This window comes from Pongo pygmaeus, chromosome 1 (assembly GCF_028885625.2).
Source record: "Pongo pygmaeus isolate AG05252 chromosome 1, NHGRI_mPonPyg2-v2.0_pri, whole genome shotgun sequence".
Classification (NCBI taxonomy): Eukaryota; Metazoa; Chordata; class Mammalia; order Primates; family Hominidae; genus Pongo; species Pongo pygmaeus.
In genome coordinates, this window is record NC_072373.2 from 68,453,887 (window position 1) to 68,477,873 (window position 23,987).

General features: G+C 44.7%; 1 long non-coding RNA gene across 2 annotated transcripts; it reads left to right on the forward strand.

Annotated features, from left to right (window-relative positions):
• The first annotated feature begins 401 nt into the window (after positions 1 to 401).
• Positions 402 to 14,543, forward strand: LOC129044607 (uncharacterized). Of its 2 annotated transcripts, XR_008504715.1 has the most exons (6): positions 402 to 472; positions 4,087 to 4,279; positions 9,194 to 9,357; positions 9,688 to 9,839; positions 12,501 to 12,646; positions 14,400 to 14,543. It is a non-coding gene; the product is annotated as an uncharacterized LOC129044607 (long non-coding RNA). The 2 variants fall into 2 exon arrangements; XR_008504716.1 differs by lacking the exon at positions 9,688 to 9,839 and having other exon boundaries at positions 429 to 472.
• The last annotated feature ends 9,444 nt before the right edge of the window (positions 14,544 to 23,987 follow it).

Sequence of the window (23,987 nt, forward strand, 5' to 3'; positions counted from 1 at the left end):
CAAGCGATCCTCTTGACTCAGCCTCCCAAAGTGCTAGGATTACAGGCATGAGCCTCTGAGCCCAGCCTAAGGAGGACTCTTCTTGAGAACTGGGTCCTGTATGCAGGTTCCTTCCTCCTTTTTTAATGCCTGTGCCTGCCTCAGGACCTGGGGCCATGTGTGACTCAGATGCCCCTGCTGCTCCCCTTGGCATCATTCTCCTTTTCCATGCCAAAGAGGATATAGCCAGATTGGCCTCTGAAAGACGTACGTATTCAATCAGCGTTGACTGAGAACTTACCATGTGCAAGACACTAGGCACAACAACATGAGCTGGACTTAGTCCACATCATCCTCATGGGAGAGACAGGAAGAACATCGATTGTGACCACATAAAAGAATGTGCTATGATTGGCTAGAGGAGCGTATGAGAGGCACACCTGGCTGGGCGCAGTGGCTCATGCCTATAATCCCAGCACTTTGGGAGACCAAGGTGAGCGGATCACTTGAGGTCAGGAGTTTGAGACCAGCCTGGCCAACATGGTAAAACCTCGTATGTACTAAAAATACAAAAATTAGCCGGGTGTGGTGGCGTGTGCCTGTAATCCCAGCTACTTGGGAGGCTGAGACAGGAGAATCGCTTGAACCCGGTGGGCAGAGGTTGCAGTGAGCTGAAACTGCACCATTGCACTCCAGACTGGGTGACAGAATGAGACTCCGTCCCAAAAAAAGAAAAAAAAGAGGGGCACCTAGCCCAGCTGGGGGTGGTCAGGAGGGCTTTGTGAAGGAAAGGACCCTGGAGCTGGGTTAAACAGAGTTTGCCAGTTGAGGAACAGGAGAGGAAAACAGGCAAAAGGAAGAGCATGTGCATGAGGGAGGATTTAGGGAAACCAAAGGATTCTTCCTGCCTCCCTGGTCACTCCTCTCTCCTCCTTTGTGCACTGCTCCTCCACTACTACACCCCTAAAGGTTGAGTCCAAAGCCATTGAGGTGTTTTCCCTGTTTTACTCCTCATGGACCTGCCCAAGTGAAAGCAGCACTCCAGGTGGGTGGCTGGTACTAGATCTTGACATGCTCCAATTAGCAAAGGTTTAACTTAATGAGAGACGTAAAAGTTACTCACACATTGCTAGTCCCCATAGCAGGTCTAAGTACTGGGGGGAGTCCTTGTGGCTTGAGAGGGCCTGAACTTACCACCTTTTCAAGATACCTGCTTATTGCCTCCCTCCTAGCCCAAAACCAGAATTCCTCCCAACCACACGTCTCAGTGGCCACAAGTGGCATCTAAGAAGTGTCCCGTGCTCTACATGCTCAGAGGAACGCTGGCCTCCAGATCATTCAACCAGTGTTGGATGTTTGAGCACCCACTACGTGTTGGGAGCTGTGCTGGGACCCCAGGGTGGCATCCTCCCAGAATGCTGCCCTCCGGACACCATCTCCCACCCCGCCTTCCCTGGGTTGGACTGCAAGACAAATTGCAAGTCACAAAAACAAAGACTATTTCAATGGTTAGGAATCTTAATGATCTAACCATATCATTTTATGGATGCTGAGGTCCACAAAGGCAGAGAGCCCCGCCCAGGATCACACTGCCAATAAAAAGCAGAGCTGGGAGAGAACTCAGATTTCAAGCCCTAGCTTATGGTTTTCTCCACTATATTGATCACAGTGTCTCTACCACATGAAGCAGAATCCATAAATGCCTCTCCCAGCCCCCCTCTTCATTATGCTAAGATAACAAATAGAAACAAAAAGTCTGGATGAGAGGATGATACTAGCGCATACATGATAAAGCCTGATGGGAGCATTCAGTAGACTCGGACGCCCCTGGAGCCCTAAGATACCTTCTCTATTTGTCCCCTTCTCCATCGCCAGCATCTGGACTGGTCTTCCTCACCCTACCAGCACCACACCCTAAGGCCTCAATGCTTTTGAGCTTGAAGCTCCCAGGACATGGTAGCCAGCACTAGGTACTTGGCCACCAAGGCCAGGTCAAGGGATCAGGGAGAAGGAAGATAAAGAGTCCAGAATGAGCTTGGTAAGGAGAAGAAAATGTATTCCAAATCATGCCAACAGCTGGGTGGGTCCCTAGAAAGAGTGATTCATGTTCCTCACATTGTCATTCTGTCTCAACTCCCCTTGAGGGATTTTAAATTTATCCTTCATTCCTACGATGTTTAAATGTCTCTCCCTCACCACATGCATGCGCACACCCCTCCCCTGCTGCTCCCACTCCCTCCCCAGGCCTTAGCATCTCCAGCAACTCCAAGAATTCTCAGGTTCTGCTGGCTGCAGCCTCCTTTCCCTCGTGTCTGTCTGTGACAAAGCTCCTGGGCCACCCTCCCAGCTCTCACCAGGCCACCAGTACCTGGCTCCCCACCTCTGTTTCCTGACCCATCCCACCCTCTCTCCTTACATGATTTCCTCTTCCCAGACACTTTGCCAATTTGAATCACATCTTTGCCAAAATTACAACAGCAATAATATGCACTGCGGAGCTCCAGCTTTATGTTATGAATATCAAAACATGAAATTATCTCATCTTTCCTTTAAGAATTTCTGTTAAACAACCCTTCTATTATTGATACAAATGTTCACCAGGAGGGTCTGTCGCCCCCACTGCTTGCCAAGCTGGCCAGTCCCCAGTTCTGGCTAGCACCAAGCTGCGATCTCAAGCAATTCAGACAAGCCAGTCTATATCTTCTAGGAAAGGACACTCGAATCTATACTTACCCTTCCCCCTCCAATTCCCAAATTCTGGCATTCCTTAAATTCCTTGAGATCAACAATTTTGTCTTGTTCATCTTTCTATACCCAGCACCTAGTACTGAGTTCAACTCATAGTAGGTACTTATGGTGACCATTAGTGCTGTTTGCCAAATATTCTGATTATCCCCCTCTTGGGCACATGGTAGGACGTACTTCCTGGCCCTCTATGGTTGAGTGGGGCCGACCATTTTGGCCAGTGAGTTGTGAGTGGAAGTGATATATGTTACTTAAGGCTAGCATTTAAATGCCAGTACAAAACTCTCTAGAGCAAGGATTGGCAAACACTGCAAAGGGCCAAAAAATAAATATTTTAAGCTTTGCACGCCATATAATCTCTGTTGCAAAGGACCAGAAAATAAATATTTTGAGCTTTGCGTGCCACACAATCTCTGTTGCAACTATTTAAATGCTGCTGTTGTAGCATGAAAGCAGCCAAAGAATATGTAAATGAGTGGGCATGACTGTGTTCTGATAAAACTTTATTTATAAAGTCCTATAAACTTTGGTCTTTCATCTGCATCTCTTGGACTCCATTATTGTCATTCAGCCTACGCCCATGGAAGCAGGTTCTACAGAGAACCTGGCAAAAATAGGAAATGGAGATCTACAAAAGAGAATGAGGGGTGGACCCAGGTGAGCAGCTTCCTGAGAGCAAAGTTGCTGTCCTGTAGCTCACACTCAACACGCCTGAAGGGAGGGAGAAGAGGGCCTGCTTAGAAATTGAAAGTTATAAGATGAGCTCTGCAAAACTTGCCCAAGAACGAGCTAATGAAAGCTTTGAGGGCACCAGTCTGACTCTAACCCTTGCTTTCTACCTACTTCTCTTCTTATTCTTCATTGCTAAGTTTGGTTAATGAGCAGAGGGTGTGATTTTAAATTATGGGGATCCTGGGGTGGAAGAGGGTTTAGCGTAATCCAGCAGCCCCAGAAAAACCCTTCCCTTCCCTGTCAGGGCACAGTGGAATGGCAGAATAAGGGCTGTCTTCCTCCACCCCCACACAAGCACCCTGCACTGCCAAAAACACTTGAGCTCATAGCCTACTTCTGAAATTGTCTTCCCTGTCACTCTTCCAGAGTCAAAGTCAAGATCTTTGTCCATGAAGAAATATTATGCCCTTTGCACCATCTTTCCCTTTATACCCTATCAAGAGTTTTACTTTTTAATTCATCTATTTTTGACTGCTTTAGAAATAATGGTCCATGCACCCCTTTGGCTTATCTGTGCCTCTCAAACCCTTAAAGATGAGTCTGTCACATTGAGGACATTCATCTTCCTCTCCTTGGGTGCATGCCCATCCTATTCCCACCCCTCCACCACTCTCTTTCTGATTCCTCCAGAACATGTGCATCCTCCAACTTACCTTGTGAGAAGTGGATACACCAGGAAGTCAATGAAACTCATGCCTTTCTAAGTCTACTATCTTTATACCCTGAAAGTTCTGAGTTCAGCAAAGAAATCTCCACTGCATATACCACCAAGCACATTGGCTAACAGACAGTGAACAGAAGTGGAACTGATGAGTACTACGAGGTGAGTGGTAGGCATACAAGTGTCCCCAAGCTGGCCCTGAGCTATCTTGGCTCTGTACCCTCTGTCTGCCATAGGCTGGATGAGGGCAAAGATGTCCTAATTCCCACCTGTTAGAAATTAAAAGTTATAAGATGGAAACAAATTTTGAGATATGATACTCTACAACTTATATGTCATGTTGAGTTAATTCTAAAAATGATTCTCTTGAGAGAGAACTGATACAGTAAAATGGGTTTCCTGCCCAGCGATAGGAATGGCAGGGAATGACCTACTCAGCATACTCACCCGCCTACTCTGAGAGGAAACATTCCCTGTGCAGAAATAAATATTCATCTAGGGATTTTCCTTAGCTGAACCAGCCTGCTACCTGACTGCAAAAGGAGGAGTAAAAGCTGGGCATAATTTTCATTTGCCTTGACTTCCTAAGACCGCACTTCTCAATCTCTAATGTACATCAGAACCATCTACATTGCTGGTCAAAAATGCAGATTCCTGGATGTCTCTTCAGAGATTCTCATGCAGTAGATCTTGGGTGGGTTCAGGAACCTACATTGTTAATAGGCACACTTTCCCCCTAGGAATCATGTCTTCAAACACTGTCCTAAAAGCAGTGTGTCAGCCTGAGAGGTTGTGCTAAGTTGGTAAGAGGTATTGTCCTGGATGAGTCAGGTTTCTAAAAGCCACTAGAACAGTGTCCTTCTCAACCATTTCCAGTCTATATCATGAAAAGAACATAGCAAAACACACCCAAGAAGTGTTCCCTGACCCACCCCCACTCCCTGCAAAGCTCTATTCTCCCCTGGACTGGCATCAGTTTTTGCCTACCCCACATTCCTCTCCATGTGCCTATGTTGTTATGGTGACTGTTCAAGGATGGGCTAATGTCCAAAAGCAATTTAACAGGCTGGTGCATTCTGAATGTAAACCAAGACTCAAGGAAAACATGGCTTCAAATATGGAGTGTGCACTAAGTCAGTCGAGTCTCTGCGGAGGAGTTGAAAGAGTCCGTATTCTGGTATCAGAAGCTCTGGGTTCAGGTTACATTTCTGCTACTTGCTAGTCAAGCAACCTTTAGCTTGACTTCTCTAGGTCAGTTTTCTCACATAAACAATGAGGATAATAATATAACCTGCCCTACAGAAGCCTGTGATAAGAATCAACATAGTATCTGGGGAGGAACTTGGAACTGTAAGTTAGGTAAATATGGGGCAAAAAAATAGAAGTTAGGAGCCTGCACTCTGAAGCTGGGTATGAATCCCAACTCCACTCTCACCAACTGAATCCCTCAGCAAATTACATAGCCTTGCATATCTTAATCTGTAAAATGATCATACATCATTTTACAGATTAAGTAGATACATGTAAAGTAGATACATCCACTTTGGGAGGCCGAGGCGGGTGGATCAAAAGGTCAGGAGTTTGAGACCAGCCTGGCCAAGATGGTGAAACTCTGTCTCTACTAAAAATACAAAAAAATTAACCAGGCATGCTGGCAGGTGCCTGTAATCCCGGCTACTCAGGAGGCTGAGGCAGAGAATTTCTTGAACCCAGGAGGTAGAGGTTATAGCGAGCCGAGATTGCGCCACTGCACTCCAGCCTGGGAGACAGAACGAGACTCCATCTCAAAAAAAGAAAAAAAAAAGGTAGATACATCATAAAGTTGTGAGAATTAAATACAGAAGCTCATAGAACAGCACCTGGCCATAAAAAATGCCCAATAAATATTAGCTACCATTTTTATTATGTAAAATAACTTATGTTTGTATTAAACAACCTCAAAATATCTCAAAATATCTGTAGCTTAATAAAATAAAAACTTATTTCTCTCTAATATCACTGTCTAATGATGCAAGTTGGCCTGGAAGATGGGAAAGAGAGACTGCTCTACATAGTCATTCAGGGAACCAGGTTTCTTTCATTCAGTGGTTCTGCCATCCCCTGGGGAAGGGTTAAGCAAATTTTTTTCTTAAAAGGTTAGATACAAATATTTTAGTCATTGCAGGCCATAAGCTCTTAGTTGCAACTACACAACTCTGCCTTTTCAGTGTGAAAGCAGCATAGACAATATATAAACAAATGGATACGGCTGTATTTCAATAAAATTTTTTATTTACAAAAACAGGCACCTGGTCCTGCTAACACCCAAGCCTTCGGCCTCAGAGTCTTCCTAAACTCTTTTTCTCTCCAGCTGGGAGACAAAGAAAAAGACTAAGCACTTGAAAGATTTTGCATGAGGCTTACAGGCAAGGCCTAGAAGTGGTGTATATCAAATCTCCACATTCCATTAGCCAGAATTCAGTCACCTGGCCCTGCTTAACCACCGGAGAGCAGAAATGTGGTAATTGTAAGCATTCAGTAAGTGCTTATAAAAGGAAGGAGTGAGGGGAGGAGAGAGGGAGGAAGGTAAACAGGTACAGAGGAAGGAAGATATTTTGCAGTTTCCCATACTTTTCTAAGGAACTTAAGGGAGGTAGAAAACTAAGGACATAAAACTACTCCTTGGATAGTCTCTGGAAGGAAAAGTCACTAGGAGTCAGTAATAGTTAACTGGAAAGAAAACAAAATGCTACAACCCCTTGGACTTGGAGAAACATATTGAAGTGCCACAGTTATCTAGACTGGGATAGAGAAGGGCTAGGGGCTAACTTCCAGAAGCCTCTATATAGTCCCTGAAGGGTGTTTGTCCAAACCACTGCAGCATCAGCCTCAGACAATGGCATCTACAATGCTGCAAAATCTTCTCCAATAGACTCTTTTCTATCAAAACATTTCTCAAGTATCAATCCCAGTAGCACTGGGGATCTCCACTTAGAGCCTTGTAATATCCCTCCCACCCACTCAGACCAAGATTACTTGAAGTGATTTTCTTGGAGGTGATTGTCTTTTAAAGAGAGTACGTTGCTACTGCAGTAAAGTTATGGACAGCACTGTTTGTGCTGGCAGATTAAATCTCCTCTCTGAGCAGGGTCATAACAGCAGCACAGGCTTTCAAAGGTACTAGCCCAGGGGCATCCCCTCATGCTGCAGCTCTAAGTAGGGAACATGGTTTGGACTGGGAGAGCCAGTCTGAGTTGCCATCTAGGGAAACAAGAACAAAGCCCAAAGCTGGGCATATGGGGCCTACAATGTGGTCTTCATGAAGGACACTTCACAGCCCTTGAGTGCCTCACATGTTGGCCAGTTGTGAACCCCTGTGCTGGTGGCCTGAGCTCTTCCCCACCTGGCTGCCAGGCCTGGCCCCTTCTGGTCAGATTCCATCTGACCTATCTCAGAACCCAGCCTTTGTGCACACCTCAGCTGTGATCAAACACGTGAGAAGTTCAAAGAAGCTTGACAATGAGTGGGAAGATCTTGGGTTAGGATCTGGATACTCAGGAGCTGATGGAAATGGAAGAAGGGCATACCTGTGCCTCCAAAGCATGTCTGATCTCTGAAAGCTTTTAGGATCTTTTCTTCATTCCACTCTCTTCTCTGTGCCCTCTGTCCTGTTTTATGCTTTTTATTTGTGGTCATTTATTACATATTTTACGACATGATTACCAACAATTATGTTATAATTAACCTGTTTTTTAAGCCAAAGAATTCATTGAGAACAAAATTCACATTTCTAGAGATAATGTGGCCTGAAGGATTTTTAGCTCAATAAATGCATACTGAGCACGATGTTGGCAATTCCAGGTGCACAACTCAGACAGGTGTTCCCTGAAGTTCTGCAATAAGACACAAGGCACTTGTAAGATTAGACCAACAATTACAATCCAATTGAAAGTGTCCACATCTCTCCAATGATCTAAAAAGGAAAACTGTAGTAGGCATTATGTTTACCTCCTCAAGATCGTTCCATCCCCCAATCTTGTGCACCATCCGTACAGTTTGGGGGATGGGCTCCAGCTCCATGGCAGGTTCTAATTAGACTAATCCAGCCAAGGTAACCACATCCCTCTGCCAGTGATTAGTTAAGGAAAGGGCATGTGACTCATTTAAAGCCAATGAAGTATAAGGTAACATTTACTAGTGTTTTGGAGGGAAAATCTCCCAGCTTTTAAGGGAAGGCTAGAAAAACAAGTGGCCCCTCTCTGCCTCTGGACAGTGTGCTGCACAGATGCAAACTGTGAAACCACTGCCACCACATCACTGCCAACTGAGGATAAGCCTGCCACATGGAGGAGAGGAGGGCCAAGAAAATCACAGGAAATGGAGAGGGAGCCCAAGATTCAATCAACCCGGAAGCCACCCCACCTTAGACCACCAGCAATATGAGCCAATACAGCTCCTACTGGCCAAAGCCCATTTGAGTCAGGTTTTCTGTTACTTACACCCCAAAGCACATTAGTTGAGGGAGTTCCTGTATTCACCTGCAAAATTATAAGATTTTAAATACTCTACAGTCTACAAAGCCATTTAATTGTTCTGATAACAGCAGTGGGGAGTCTTCTTATCCCTCTCTATGTTTTTTGGTTGTAGTTCATCCTCTATAAATGGACACTGGGACTTCACTTTTGCATAAAATTCTTGGTCAGTATTCTAATTCTAACAATCCTCAGAATAATGGAAAAATGACTCAGTCTAAACTGAATAAAGTTAAGTTAAATTGGGCAAGCAGTAAGTGTGAGGTGGGGAAGTGAACAGTGCAATTGGGTTATATGTAAAAGGCCTTTCTGCAATTAAGTAGGGTAGAATGAGGATGAGGGGTCATACTAGACACCACCTCCACCACCATCATCAATAAAAATAGTGGTTAATATTTATTGGGTTTTTAATTTTATACTAGATACTATAAGGGGCTTTTATGCAACAAATCCTTTAAATTTTTATTTAATTCTCAAAAAATACCTTATGAAATAACTATTACTGTGAACTCAATTTTACAAATGAGGAAACTGAGACTTAAAAGGATTAAATAATTTTCCCAAGGTTAGGATCACACAAGTCATTAAATGGAAGAGCCTCTTATCCAGATCTGACTGACTCCAAATGCCATGCCATCATCTACTGCACCGTGCTGGCTCTAATAATGGTATTAGTTCCATTTCTTGAACTCAAGACCTGAAATTCATGTTTATTAACCAACCTATTGGGTAAGTACTTTTATCTTTCCCATTAAGTAAATAAGAAAACAGGGCACAGAAAGTTACCCAAGGTCACATAGCTAGTAACACTGTACCTAGAATTCAAAATCTGATTCCTTACCTAATGTCTCTCTGGAGGTTGAAGTAAGGATAGTATCGGCTGTACTTTGAAAGTAGATGGGCCCTCAAATAGTCCTGTCCCTTGGGTATAAGACTGTGTGTTTCAGTGATGGCACGTACATATGGACATGTGTGTGCAGGGGGGTAATAAGTTCATACATGTTTGTGCCAGGTTCCACCTGCCCCCTCCCCCAGGCCTGGCTCCTTGTCTTTATGCAGGTCCATGTAGAGGAAGCAGAGCTATTGTCAGCAGCACTTTCTAACTAAGCACAGTACTGCATGGGGACGGAGTACACTCTGGCTTGGCACAGCAGTCCTGGGCCTCTCCATGCAGCATCATCACAGAGCAAGCTCTCAGACTGCCCCAAGAGGTAACGGAAAGAAGAGGTGGATCATCCTTTGTGATCTTGTGATTGCCTGATGGGAATGAAGTGATGGCTCTGCTCTGGGAGGAAACTAGGAGGAATGGGAAAAATGAGTCTTGGGACCCTTCCCACCTCTTTCCCTGACCCCTGGGCTCTCTCTCACCACCTTATACCTCTATCCCCCAGCTGCCAGGGTCTTCACACCACCCTCTAGCTGTTGCCAAATTCCTGTCTTCACCATAATATTCTACAAAATCCCCCATGATTATGGCAACACTACTCTTCAATCCAAAAAGGAAGATAACTGGTCTGAAAAGAATATTTTTCTGATTCACAAATTTATATATAAGAAATACCTCATCTGGTTATAAAAATTAGTATACATTTAGTTGTGTTAGCAGATCACCTTCTTCGAAAATATACAATGATACAAAACGAGAGTGTGAGAATGTCTGGGCCATCAATCATCACACACAAGCTCCAAAGTGGCCCATCCTACCTTTCTTCTACTTCTTCTCAGACCAAACACAAGTGCCCCAGGGCCAGGCTCTTCATTGAAGATGAAAATCGCTGACATAAATAGGCCCCCTCTAAGGTGTCGGTATTCTAGGGAGCTGGGCCACTTAACAGCCAGGCAGTAATTCCAAGAGGAGTCAAGAAGAGGGGCCTCTGCTAGCAGGCATAAGAAAGACCCAATGCTTCAAAGTGCAGAGCTGCCACTTCCTCCTGCCACACATCTTTCAAGCATTTTAGCCTGATGTTTCCTACATAAAAATCAGTGCAATTTTCACTGAAACTAGTTGAATCACAGACAATACAGAAGCTCTGTGACAAGAAGCCCTCCTTTATCATACGAATTATAAATATAAACTTCCTTTTTTTGAGCCAAGCACCATACTGGAGGTTTTAGAAGCCTTACTAGCCAATCTCCTCAACAATCTTTAAGCTTTTTTTAAAGTGAACTGAGTCATTCACTTATTCATTCAACCATTTACTTATTCAATACATTGACAATAAGCACCTATTACGTGCCCAACATTGTGCCAGGCACCAGAGCTTAAAACAGAAAAGTAAACAGATTCTAACATGAACCTTGATTTGTGCTCAAGTGGAAAAAACAAATAAGGTTCTCTGGGAGGCTATAGAGGGTCTTGGGGAGTTGGGGAGGCTGCCTGGAGGACAGGGTGTTTAAGCTAAGAACTGTGCATCATGTCAGGGTCAGCAAGGCAGGAAGGATGGGAGTTAGGGTGGACTGCAACTGAAACAGTGTGGTCAGAGTAGGCCTCACCGAGAAGGTGACATTTCAGCATATTCGAAATAAGTGAGGAAGTGGCAATTCTGATATAGGGAAGACAGAAAAGGCTGCACAAAGGCCTAATGAGGGAGCATGCCTAGAATGTTCCTTCCTAGGAACAGCAAGGAGGCCAGTGTAGCTAGAACAGGAGTAGCAGCAGATGATATCAGCAATGTAATGTTGGGGGGCAGATCACAGAGGGCCTTTTCCTTTTGCTCTGAGGTAAGTGGGAAGCCTTTGGAGGGTTTTAAGCAGGCGTGACACTCCTGTGTAGCTGCTGGTGAGGACAGACTGTGGGAGAGCAGGGGAAGAGGCAGGGAGACCAGTTGGAAGCCATTGCAGCCATAATACAGCAAAGCGTGACCCTCTCAAACCCTGGACAGAGACAGCTTTGCAAAGTGCCTGATCAATAGGAGCTCAATGTACCCCAAGGGAAAACGCAGGCCATCAGGACTGGGGAGAGGCAGAGAGAGAGGGCCCGTGATGGCCACTCCCTATCCCTAAAGCTCCTGTGTCTCCTGAGTGGTGCAGGAGGCTCTCTGAAGATTTCCTGTCTTCAGCACACAACCTTGAGCCGAAGAGGAGCATGGGGATCTTGCCAATGGTCTTAAAGGGGTCTCAAGGCTTGGGCAAGGAGGAGACAGGGTTCACGTATCAGGAGACAACAGGCTTGGTAGGACATGGGGATGCTTCAGCAGCTGATGTGGTGGGGGACAGGTGTCAATGCCCACAGACAAGGAGGGCCCTCTTCCCTGCAGCCACGGCCAGTCTGCAGCCTCCCCAGAGGGTCTGCAGCCCGGATGCCCCACCCCAACATCAGGCCACATAAGCTTCAGGAAAGGAGGGGTAGCAGGCAGCTGACTGTATATACATCAAAGGAATGATGTATAATCAAAAGAATGATAAATCATCAGTTAACTAGAAAATCTCTGGCTAGAAATAAGGTAAAACATAAATTTAAAAATATCAAGTTGTTTTCCACTAAAGTGGCTGGAAAGTCAGCAATCTAGCAAGGTTCTGGAAATAATGAATGCTAGATTTTTATAACCTGAGTTTTGTGAAGCAAATTCAAATCTGCTTCACAATGTACCCCTGGTGGGGGGGAACACTGAGATATAGCATAGAACTACAGTAGATCAGATTCCCTATTATTTATCTGGGTCACCTATACTATTCATCCTTCAAAACAGTTAAGGCTAAAATTCAGCAATGAAGGTCTTAAATGTTCAAGGTTACCACTTAGGGCCTCACCTGTAATTTTTACAGTCTAAATGTCCATTACTATGGCATGGGTTTTGTTAGCTTCATCCCAGGCAATGATATCCATGAAATTGTGATTTGTTGTACTAATTGTATTTTTACTATTTTAACAGTAAATTCCTCACCAAAGAAAATCATCAAGCATACCACCCTGTGGGAAACATCTAATAAGTCACGCTTTGGGAAACACTGTCCTCACTGGCATGTAGTATCCACATAATATTAAACAGTCATCTCAGGTGTTAATGCTGAACATGAGGTGAGAACATTAAAGATCCCCTGAGCTATCTTCCCAGTCCTGCTGGAGTTAGCTCGACCACATTCCCTCCACAGTCATTCAGTCTTTGAACACCTCCGTTGACAGGGATTTCACTATTTCATTACCACCCTCCTTCCTCCACCACCCAAGCAACTATTCCAACTTTAGATAGCTCCATTAGGATGATCTTTCTTATTCTGAGCTGAAATCAACGTGTGTCAACACAGAAATCAATGGTCTGTAAGGAAACACAATTCATTCACTTGTGGCCACCTGCGACAATCTAGAAAAAGAGGATGTAATCGGCAATAAAAACAATGAAGAGAGGCCAAAAATCAATGTATCTCCTGTCAGAATAGCTCTACGGAAATAATTCAGTGTTTTCTCAATTGACTTAGAAGACCACAAGATTTTTCATTTGCTTTTTTTTTCCTTCTACCTCTTTTCCTTCAAAAAAAAAAAAAAAAGAAAAAGAAAAAGAAAACAACAAAAAAAAACTCTCTAAGCTTTCTTCCCTGTGAAAAGGTAATTGTAACTTTCCTGCAAGCCATTACTCAGGTTATTTTGGGAAGAATCAACTCCTACAACTTCAGAGGAAGGACAGAAAGGTCACAATACTGGGAAGAATCAAAGGATTGAGGGGATGTGGTGGGGGGACTCACTGAAGGACCCAGGTTCACGTGAGGCAGAGGAGATTCTCCCTAATATTTATGTCCTCATAGTGTAGACAGAATTTCTGAAGTGACATTCTACACAGCAGCATTGCCTGGAAGGGAGGAAGGGAGCTGTGTTTCCAATTGGATCTCCATTGCCTTTTGCCTTTTGATTCAAGCTGAAAGGCTGATTTTTCGGGATGGGGCTACAGATTTCAAAGGGGTGTTGGTTTTCGCTTGATGAAGTCAAAGCCAGTGGAAACTACGACTATAGTAGGTCCAGCTGCACTGCTCAGACCTCGTTCCTGAAAGTGAGACAGGAGGGAAAGTGGTCATAGTGAAAGGTGACCAGGTTGGGTGGGGGTGACAGAGCAATGCTGGTGCTTCATGGAAGCCAGTCCTCCTTTAGCTCATGGAGGGAGGGCACTCTGCACACCCTGCTCCAGCTGCCAGGAGGTGCCTCCAGAGTTCCCGCACTTTGAATCAGCTTTTCTGGCCCTTCTTGCCCTTCTTCCAGCCCTGGCTTTGCCATTTACTGGCTTAATATCCTTGAGCAAGTCAGCCAACCTCTCTGGACCTCAGTTTTCTCATCTGTAATATGGAGATAATTGTCCTTTCCTCCTAGAGATTTATTATGAGGGTTAAATAAGATAAAGTGTGAGCATGCACTTCCTAAGCTACAAAGCTTATGGAAGAAATTGATGTGATCTTAATCTAATTTAAGGTTTTGGCACCAAAAATAGGTGCCAAAGTTTTGTTTTTATTTTGTTTTGCCTTGTTTCTGTTTTTCTGGAAATGGTGATAAAGGGAGAGCTGGTCCTTGCACGTCAAGACTCTTTGGAGAAGGAAGGGAAATTAAACTGCCCCTCCCCTCAGCCAAGGCATCTGGGTAGAGCCTGTGGCTTTTATAGATGTTCAGATGGCAGCAGTTTCATTTTACAATTGACCTCAGAAGAGACAGAGGTTGAAGCAACAGCAGAGGGCTGAGCTTCAGAGTGGGGACAGGAGAAAGAGGTGGCTTCCCCAGGCAGACACTAGCTTAATAAGGTGACATTTGCACATTAGCAGCAGGCTGGCTAATTGATTTGTTCCTGCTACAGGAGCATCTGTCTCTGCAAAAAGGCGATGGCAACCAGCTCTGGCACAGTTGCTAGGACAGTGTCCAGGATCTCTCGGGTCATTTTTTGCCCTAGCCAATAGGGTAAAAGCATTTTGAGAACCAGGAGAATGCCAATGAGAACTGACTGGAGTACAAGAACGGTAAGGACTACATGTAGAAACCCCAGGGCTGGGGAGTTCAGCAAGGAGAGGGAAGGACAAGACGGGATGAGGGAGAGGGACACCAGGTCCTGGAACTGGATTCTAAGCATCACCGATGTAGCCCATTCAAAAGTTTTTCTCACTTTCCTCCTTTCTCTTGGAGTCTTCCTAGTGACTTGATGAGAGGCTAAAACACCCCACCCTGGCCAGGCGCGGCGGCTCACGCCTGTAATCCCAGCACTTTGGGAGGCCGAGGCAGGAGGATCACTTGAGGTCAGTTCGAGACCAGCCTGGCCAACATGGTGAAACCCCGTCTCTACTAAAAATACAAAAATTAGCCTGGTGTGGTGACGCACGCCTGTAATCCCAGCTACTTGGAAGGCTGAGGCAGGAGAATCACTTGAACCCGGTAGGTGGAGGTTTCAGTGAGCTAAGATCGTGCCACTGCACTCCAGCCTGGAAACAAACAAAAACAAACAAAAAACTCACCCAGGCAGGGGCCTGGGTTTTGTAAGGGTTCAGGACAGAGTTCCCATCCACCATGATTGTGGTGAGACATAGTAATAGAAGAGAATTCTATAATATGAGGCCTGCTGGGAGCATGGGGGGGCGTCAGTGGGGACTGATGCTCTTGACCCTCCCAGAGACTTTCTGAGAGCTCCTGTAGACCTCCGCCCTTTTTTACTGTGAAGGTCTGTTTGGTTGCCTCTAGAATTCCCTCATCTGGTGGCAGAAAACCCACCCATCTTCAGGGCTTGGAACTACCCTACAAAGCAGGTCTGCAGCTTGCAACAGAGTCCCAGCTGTTCCATTGGCCAGGTTCGCTGCAGAGGTGTTCAAACCAGGCATCTTCTGCAGGCTGGACAGATGTGTTCCACTCCTAAAATAAAGTATCTCCAGTCTTTACCCAAGTCCCAGAAGAAAAAATAGTTAATGGAAATAATTTTCCCAATTTTAAGATTTCTTTCCTGTAATTTCCTTTCCTTAAACTCTTGAGATCTGATACCTCTTGTCTCTATAAGAACGTAGTGGGTAATTTTATCTGTTTTAGCGTAAACTATTTATTCTGGGTTGAGTGAATCTCTGTTTCTATGTTATTCCACATTGTTCTACTCAGGACCATGCTCCAGCAATTACCTTTCTCTTCTGCGTCATCAATTTTTCACTCGTTGGATTACTCCCTTCAATGTGCAAACATACTGTTGTTTCTCTCATCTTAGAGAAACCACTTCCTTCACCAGCTATTACCTGATTTCTTTGTTCTCCTTTGTGACAAACTCTTCAAAAGAGTCATCTCTATTCACTCTCTCAGTTCTCCTCCTCCCATCCCTTCTTACACCAACTTTGATCAAACTTTTCTCCCCACTGCTTTTGTTAAGATTATCAATGCCCTCCACATTGCTAAACCCAATGACCAATTGTTCTTGTCATGCTTGATGTGGTAGCCAGCTTCCAAGATGACCACCTCCTGAGATGCTCACCTTTGTGTGGTCCCCTCCCACACTGTACCAGGGTTGGTCTGTGTAACCAAGAACATTCAGAGGTGATGGCATGACACTTCCACAGTTAGGTACAAAAGACTGTGGCTTCCGTCTGAGGTGCTCTCCTGCAGTCTGTCTTCCTCTTAGGCCACTTGCTGTGGGGGAAGCCAGATGCTATGTCATGAGGCCACTCAGATGGCCTACATGGCCAGGAAATGGGGTGCCAAGAACTGCAAGAGTGAGTTTGGAATGGGATTCTCCAGCCCCAGTTGACCCTAGAGATGACTGCAGCCACAGCTAACAACTTAATTTCAACCTGCAAGAGATCTTGAGTCAGGACTAGCCACCTTAGCAACTCCTAGATTCCTGAGTTTTGGAAACTTTGTGAGATAATACATTTTTGTTGTTTTAAGCTGCTAAGTTTTTGAGTGATTTGTTACACAATGATAGCTAATACACTTGACTCATCACATTATTTGACACAATTGATCACTCTTGCCCCCTTGAAACACTTTCTTCATCTGGCTTCCATGACATCACACTCTCCTGGTTTTCATGGATCACTTCTCAACTTTCTTTGCTGGCTCTTCTTCTTCTGCCTCAATTCTTTAAGCTGGAGGCCCTCATGCTGCTCTTAACCCCAGCTGCTCTTCAAACGCACAAACCCCGGAAGAGGTTCTTGGTACCTGCTTGTTGAAAGTTGCAAACATTTTTTCCAAATACTTGAAATGTAATCGTTTTTAAGGTCTTGAGTCCAAATGAGTACTCACTTCCCCCATCAGAAAAGATGGTGACCTCATCCAGTAGTGTGATTTGAATTACCATATATGTTGTCAACTCCAAAATTTATATCTCAGCTCAGATCTTTCTCCCAAATTTCTGACTCATATAACCAGGTGCCTCCATGACTTCTCTACTTGGATATTTAACATACAACTCAAATTCAACATGCTCAAGTGTGAACTCCTAACTTTTCCCATCCAAGCCTGCTTCACAATCTCCTTCTGAATTGATGGCAGCTCTATCCTTCTGGTTGCTCAAGCTGTCCTTGACTCCTATACTTCTCATTCCCCATATCCAATCATCAGTGAATGCTATTGAATCTACCTACAAGATATATAAAAAGATCGAGTCACTTCTCACCATCCATTGCTACCATCCTGGTACAAGCCACCATCATCTCTCATCTGGACACAGCAACAACCTTCTAACTGGTCTCCCTATTTCCACCCTTACCCCTCTACAGTCTATTCTGAACACAGTAACCAATGTGCAGTGTGAGCCTTTAAAATAGGCAGAGCACATCATTCCTCTCTGCATAGCATCCTGCAATGTACCCTCCCTTCACTTAGAGTAACAGCCACAGCTGACCTCCCAGTTGTCAGCAAGGCCCTGCACCATCTGGCTTCCTGTTACTTCCCAGACTCCATCTCCTTCTAGTCTCTCTTTCCTCTGCTCCAGCCACACTGGCCTCCGTGTTGTTCTCGGAACATGCCAGGCTCACTCCCACAGCATTTGCACTCACTGTTTCTTCTGTCTGGAATGCTCTTCCCCTAAATATCATTCTGGCTAAGTCCGTCATCTTCTTCACATATTTGCTCAAATATCACCTTAACAATGATGGCCTGTCTTAGCCATCCTGTAGAATCCTGCACACTACCCCACCCTCAGCACTCCTGATCCCCCTTATCCCATTTTCCCCTTTTCCTCCACAGCACTTATCATCTTTCAACACATTAGAAGCTGTATTTGTTTATGTAGTGTATTGTCTATCTTTCCCTGCTAAAATCTAAATTACAAAAGGGCCGGTATCTGTGTCTGTTTTATTTGATGAGATACCCCAAGCCCCTAAGGATTTTTGGCATGTAGTCAACACTAAAAGTATTTTAGTGAATGAATAAATTATCTGAAATTGTTACAAAAGCCTCACAAAATATTCTGTATTATCCACATTTTACAGATGAAGAAACTGAGAAAAGGGAATTCACATTTATCAGTCTTACTATGTGCCAGACACTTTAAATATGCTATCTTATTTAAATCTCCCATTTTACAAGGCTCAGAGAAGCTAAGTGGTTTCCAAAAGTCACATAAGTGGTGAGAAGGCAAACTCTGATTTGAACCCAGGTCTAGCTGGAGATAAAGTAAACTCCCCCACCACTCTTCCCATTCTTGTATCAAGCACCTTCCACACACCTGGACTGAGTCAGCAACCAACCGTCCCCTGAGAAGCCACCTTTGGCCAACTGAAGTCACCACATCACACTCTTGCAGGGTCCTTACAGGCCCTGTCTAGAGACTAGGAGTCAATCCCTGCTTTTCTTCCTATCCCCAGGTTCAGGCACTCAGTCCCACTCAGTCCCACGGTGGCTGAGAGTCACACAACATAACCCGAGCTGCTCTTCAAATGCACAAACCCAGGAAAAGATTATTGGTACCTGCTTGTTGAAAGTTGCAAACATTTTTTCCAAATACTTGAAATGTAATGGTTTTTAAGGTCTTGAGTCCAAATGAATACTCACCGCCCCCACCAGAAAAGATCACCAGTCCTTCTTGGCCAGGCACAGTGGCACACACTGGTAATCCCAGCACTTTGGGAGGCTGAGGCAGGTAGATCACCTGAGCTCAGGAGTTCGAGACCAGCCTAGGCAACATTGCAAAACTCTGTCTCTACCAAAAATACAAAAAATTAGCTGGACCTGGTGGCACGTGCCTGTGGTCCCAGCTACTCAGGAAGTGAGGTAGGAGGATCGCTTGAGCCTGGAAGGCAGAGGTGAGCCAAGATCACGCCACTGCACTCCAGCCTGGGTGACAGAGGGAGACCCTGTTTCAGAAAAAAAAGAAAAGAAAAGATCACCTAACCCTCCATCAGTTCCATCCTCAAAGCCTTGAAGACAACATAAAAGACAACTAATGGCAATAATAACTAATGTCCTATCAGCTTTTACAATAAGCTAGACACTCTTGAATCCTTTACATCTTGTTTAATCCTATGATAATGCTGTAAGGAAGGTACTATTATTAACCCCAACTTACGGATGAGGAAAACTGAGGCACAGGTTTATCAACTTTCCTAAAATCCCATAACCGGTAATTGGTAGAGCCAGGATTTGAACCCCAGCAGCCTTCCCCCACAGCATGCATTTAGCTGATAAGCACATTTCAGCATGAAAGCATGTGGAACATGTAAACAACACCTGCAGCTGTTTATGCCTCCAGCACTCCACAAAGAAAATCCATTCATACTCATGGCAATGCCTGCATTGGCAAACTGACATTATAACTTCCAACACAGATATCTGCAATTAACTCCTTATCATTTCACAGATCTCATTCTTACCTCCCTGAAGAACCAGCCCTACATTTTCCACTAGATCAGTTATGTATTACTCATTGCTAAATATAACATTTCAAAATTGCCAACATCACACAATACCTCCAGGCTAAGCTTCCTCAGCCTGCTCCCCATCTCAGCCTCTCTCTTGCCACTGTCTTTTTTTCCAGCTTCCTGTTAATTAGGGGCAGCCTCCCTTCTCTTCATGAGTCACAGTCTCACATTTGGTTCCAATGACTGTAGTTCTCTGTCTTATTTCTAAAGCACCTTTTTGGGGTTCTGAGATCACTGATCACACATTTCTACCTGCTCAGCTTCTTCTCCTTTGTTTTATTGAACACTGACTATTTGATCTTTAGGACTGAATACACTTCCATTCCACAGATGTTGGTCAGGCATCCACTGTGTTCCTGCACACAGTGGTGACATCTCTGGTGAATACAGAGACTTAATGACTCCCTGCCCTGGCCATGGAAGAGCCTGAAATATTTTTGGAGAGGTAAACTATCCTTCTTCGGCAAAACTATGATCTTATCAAGTAGTAAAAGCAACCTTAACCCTTTTAGGAGCTCTGAGAAGGAAAGCAAGATCCCTGAGTGCTGGAGGAAACCAGGAAGTCTTCCTGGAAGAGGTGAGGTTTGAACCATTCTTGAAGAATGATAGGAATTGAATGAAGGAAATCTTATATGCAAAGGCATGGAGGGTGAAATTAGTAAGTCTTGAGTTGAGCGTCAGGAAAAATATTCCAGTTACAGAAACATGGAAGGTAAGATTGGATGAGATCCTAAAAGGCTTTAATGCCAGATTAAAAGACACTGGGATTGTATTCTGGAGGTACCAAAATGCCTATTCCTTACACTTTCTGTGCTGATCTACCACAGACCTCTCTTAAGAATATTCTGTGCTTATCCTCCCAGGCTCAACAGGAGGCCAAAAGAGGCTCTTCCTCATTCACCAATCTCTGGCCCAAAAGAGGTCTGTCCTTCCACTAAACACACACACACAGAGAGAGAGAGAGAGAGAGAGAGAGAGAGAGACAGAGAGAGAGAGAGAGATAGACAGAGACAGAGAGAAGATCTGGAGTGGCAGACCAGATTCCTGTGCTATGGTACTTTCTGACAGACAAATCCAACAGCCTTCTATTCCACCTACGAGCCAAACCCAGTCTGCATAAATAGTTCAGCCAGTGCCTGAAATTTACTGCACCACACTCCTGTCACATCTGTTTCCACCCTTCAGCATTCCACAGACTCCCTAGAGAACTGGCTCTAGCAAGGTTTGACCACTGGGAGGCCCCAGGGAGAGACTAGAAGAAAGAAAGAAAAGAGGAGCTCGAGTATTTCCCCTCTCCCTCTTGGCTCTAGCTGGCATTCGTTGGCCATGGTGGTGTCTCCTTTGCCACTGCAGCTTCCGCCCAGACAGCCCCTCCCTCTGAATTCCCAGCTACCCCCAGGCAAGACTCACCATGGTTGAGTAGGTTCCGGGTTCCAGGGCTCGGGTGCCTCCAGTGTAAATATGTTAACGGCTGTCTGCCCTGGGTTGCCTTCCATCTCTATTTGTACCTATGCAACCAAATCTTTGTATTAATATTCCCTGCTTGAAATACCCAAAGTTGTTTCACAGCTGGATCCTGACTAATACAGAAATCTACAAAGGTTTTTAAGCAGGGGAGTGGCAGGATCTTGGATTATTTTTTGAAAGATTACTCTGGCTGCTGCAAAAACTGCTGATAAAAGAGGAAAATGAGTAGAATTTTAAACCACCCTTAGGTGAGGCTTTTTCAGAAGTCTCAGCCACAGGTGATGTGCCCTGGGCTCCAGTGGTGGCAATGAATAAAGACTAAAATTGAGAGCGTTGAGCTCTATTTTTAAGACAGAAGCTAAGCAATTTGGTGATAGGTTGGATGTGGGGAAGATTAAGAAAAGGAAAGAATTGGTGATGACTCCTCCAGATTTTTGGCTTAAGTAACTGGGTGGAAATTACAGAGATGGAAAGGTAAGGGCAGGGGCAGTTTGGCAGCCAATCAGCACATCAATCATCTCCTCCTTCATGAAGCCTCGGGCAACCTTCCAACAGGAAGCAATTTCTCCCTCCTTTGTAATCACACAACACTGGAGACACACTATAATTACATAGTTACATGTCCATTTGACTTTTTCCCCTGCTAGAGTGCCATGTGTTATAGCTCACTGTATCTCCAACTCTCTGACCTCCACAGCACTTACGGTTCTAGGATGTTGAGCCACAGGGCAAAAGCACTGAGCTGGCAGCCTAACAGAACAGAATCATCTCTAGGCAACAGATTTCAGGCTCAAGCCTCATACTACACAAAAGCATATGGCTGTCAGCAACCACTCTGAGCCCTCGCTACCAGTCCTTGATGTGCTTCCCTGACTCATGGATTAAATCCACTCTCCTACTTACGGGCAGCTGTCACTGACCTCCATGCCCAGAATTCTTCTCTGTGCAGCCCATGATTCCATCCTTTGTGGCAGGAAGGACACGCAGAAGCTCAACAAATGTCTATTGAACTGAATCAAGCTGTCATGACCAAGCAACAAAAACAACACCTCTCCTTTTATAGGTTCTCTCAACTTCTTTCACTTTCCTAACTTCTCATAAAAAATAAATAAATAAATAAATAAATAAATAAGGTGTCTCCTCTCCTCTCCTGGGTGATCACTGAATTCAGCAGAAGCCCCTCCTAAGGCAGTCAGGTTAGCAACATTGGGAACCCTGGCACCATCACTGATCTTGTTCCCTTGGGAAGGTGGCTTAAGCCCCCTCCCACTTTGCTCATCTGAACAGTGGACACATAGCCCTGCCTAGGCTCAGGGGCACTGTCATGAAGAGCAGCGATCAATCACATGGCAGCGAAGTCCTCATGCTCTCAGGAAGGAAAGTCCTTCCTGGGAAAAGGAAAACAAGCTTCTCACCAGTCCCATGCCAAAGCACAGTCAGCCTCCTCTAAAATCATCTGTATTGTGGCTGCAGCCACATCAGTCTCCTCCTTCACTTCCTTCCACTGCCTCTTCATTGATTTTCTGAATTAACCTAAATCTCTGTGTCTTCACTTGAAGTATCTCTTAGGACCTATGCACATCTCTTGTCGCATTTCATTCTCTCCCTCAGCTCCTTCTGTTCTAAATCAGCACTGATCTCCTCAGCAGCCCCAGTAACAAAGCAACCCCAGCAAGTGCCACTCTGGGTGAAACTCTTTGCCAGACATGGCTGATGGAAATGAGAGGCTTGTCCAGCTGGAGCTGAGAGTCCATCTGAGGACACAGGACCAAAAGTAAAACACACACAGACACAAGCCACTACTTGGGACCTCCCTGCGACACACACATGCATGAAATTTCTGCTATGGCACTATTCTCCACATCCAGCATGAAGCCAAACACCATTTTTCTACTTCCTTAGGGTCATGGTACAGTCCATCCTCATTAATTGCAGATTCTGTACTTGTGAATTAGTCTAGTCACTAACATTGATTTGTAACCCCAAGACCAACACTCACAGCTCATCTGCGGACCTATGCAGGGTGTGAAAAAATTAGTCACCCAACACACTCTTTCTCAGTTGAATTCAGACAGGTAACATGAAGTCTCCTTGTTTCAGCTCTCATGCTGTACACAAGGGTCCCTTTTGTGGTCTATTTAGTGCCATGATTTTTGCATTTTTGCGCTTTCTGTTGATGATGGTGCTGTGAAAATGGCCCCAAACATAGTACTGAGTGCTGTCTAGTGTTCCTAAGTGCAAGAAAGCTGCAATGTGCCTCACGGAGAAAATATACGTGTTACGTAAGCTTGGTTCAGGCATGAGCTACAGGGCTGTTGGCTGAGAGTTCAATGCTAATGAATCAACGATGTATATTAAAGAAGATGTCTTTAAACAAAAACATACATGAAACAAGCTTATGGATTGATCATTTGATGAAAATGTTGTAAGCAGAGGCTCACAGAAACCTAACCCTATACAGTCATGCACCACAAAACAATGTTTCCATCAATATCAGATAGCATATACAACGATGCTCCCATAAGATCATAATACCTTTTTTTTTTTTGAGATGGAGTTTCACTCTTGTTGCCCAGGCTGGAGTGCAATGGCGCCATCTCGGCTCACTGCAACCTCCGCACCCCAGGTTCAAGCGATTCTCCTGCCTCAGCCTCCCGAGTAGCTGGGATTACAGGCATGCACCACCACATCCAGCTAATTTTATATTTTTTTGGTAAAGACGGGGTTTCTCCATGTTGGTCAGGCTGGTCTCAAACTCCCGACCTTAGGTGATCCGCCCGCCTCAGCCTCCCAAAGTTCTGGGATTACAAGCGTGAGTCACCGCACCCGGCCTATAATACCATATTTTTATTGTACCTTTTCTAAGCTTATATATGTTTATTAGACACACAAATACTTACCATTGTGTTACAAGGGCCTACAGTATTCAGTGCAGTAACATGCCATGCAGGTTTATAGCCTAGGAGTGATACGCTATACCATATAGCCTGGGTGTGTAATAGGCTATATCATTTATGTTTGTGTATCTGTGATGTTCACACAATGACAAAGTCACCTAGCGATGCCTTTCTCAGAATGTATCCCTGTCATTA